Genomic DNA, 1,272 nt, shown 5'->3' on the forward strand with positions numbered 1-1,272 from the left:
AGGTGGCTGGGCGAGGGTGCCCTGAGTGGGCGAGGCAGGTGACCTGCAGCTCCTGGGGCGATGGCTGCGGGAGGCCGCGTGGCCGCTGCAGGGGCCCTGAGCGCCCTGCCTGGCTCGTGGGAGCCGTGGAGGGCAGAGGGCAGAGGGCAGGAACCGGCTTCCCTGGGGGCGAGAAGGGAGCCAGGATAGCCAATAGGAGGCCCATGGTTGGCCCGGGGCAGCTGGAGCCCACGCAGGTTGGGGGGGGGAGGTGCCCGTCGCCTGCAGCCCGTCCCACCTGCGCACCGGCTGCTCCTGTTCCCCTGTTCTGTGTTGCTGGTAACAATGGCACAGGTGTCTCAGGTACTGGCGGCCTGGCCCGAGGGCCCGCACCTGGGGATGGCCTTTCCCGAGGCGGGACACAGTGAGTGTGGGGCTGTGGACCTCACTCCGCTTCGGGAGAGCCACCCCAGGCACTCCCCACAGGCCCCACCTGTGGGTGCCGCTGTGGGACGGAGTCCCCCCCTTAGGGTCTCAGGGTGGGTGGGGTTAGCACAGTGCAGCTGCACGCAGCAGCACCTGAATCCAGGTCGGGGGGGCATCCAGGGCCTGGGGTGGGGCCAGCGGCTCCAGGTGGCCCGGTGTCCCCAGAAGTGATGGCTGCTGGGGCTTTGAGCCCCGGGCCTGGCCAGTGCACCTGGGAGACCCCTGAGGTGGTCCCAGTGCAGAGGTGGTCTTGAGCCCCTTTCTGGGGCCCATCCCCTGGCCTCTCTCCAAGGCCCGCGTTACCCTGCCGGGTCCCCAGGGCGCAGCAGCTGACTCGGATGGAGCCCAGCGCCCCCTTCCCTGCGGGAACCCCTGAAAAGCAGCCCCCCCCAGCACCTGCTTCAGGGCGGAAGGCGCTGCCTGGGGCGAGTAGTGCGGGCTGGGACCCGAATGCCCATGGCTCAGGGGTGCCAGGAGCCCGGTGGGGCAGCAGGCAGAGGCGCCACGAGGTGCGTTCGGCCCACACTCCCTCCGGACGTGCATCCTCTGGGAATGAGTGAGCCTGGGCCTGCTGGGTGCATGGCCCCGCCCCGAGCAAGGGGCGCCCGGTCTCCGGTCCCAGGGGGGCGAGAGCGAGCAAGAGGAACACGGGGTCGCTCAGGGGTCCAGATCCAACAGCAGGTGCCTGGCCAGCTCGGTCCAGCGCCTGGAAAACCGCGGAGCGAAGAAGCCCCGCATCCCGGCCGCGCCCCCACCGAGGCGGAGCTCGCGCTGGCCCCGCCCCTCCTGCCCCTGCGCTCGGGTCCG

The sequence above is a fragment of the Oryctolagus cuniculus genome, chromosome 16 (assembly GCF_051225735.1).
Source record: "Oryctolagus cuniculus isolate XC-2025 breed Fujian yellow rabbit chromosome 16, ASM5122573v1, whole genome shotgun sequence".
Taxonomy (NCBI): domain Eukaryota; kingdom Metazoa; phylum Chordata; class Mammalia; order Lagomorpha; family Leporidae; genus Oryctolagus; species Oryctolagus cuniculus.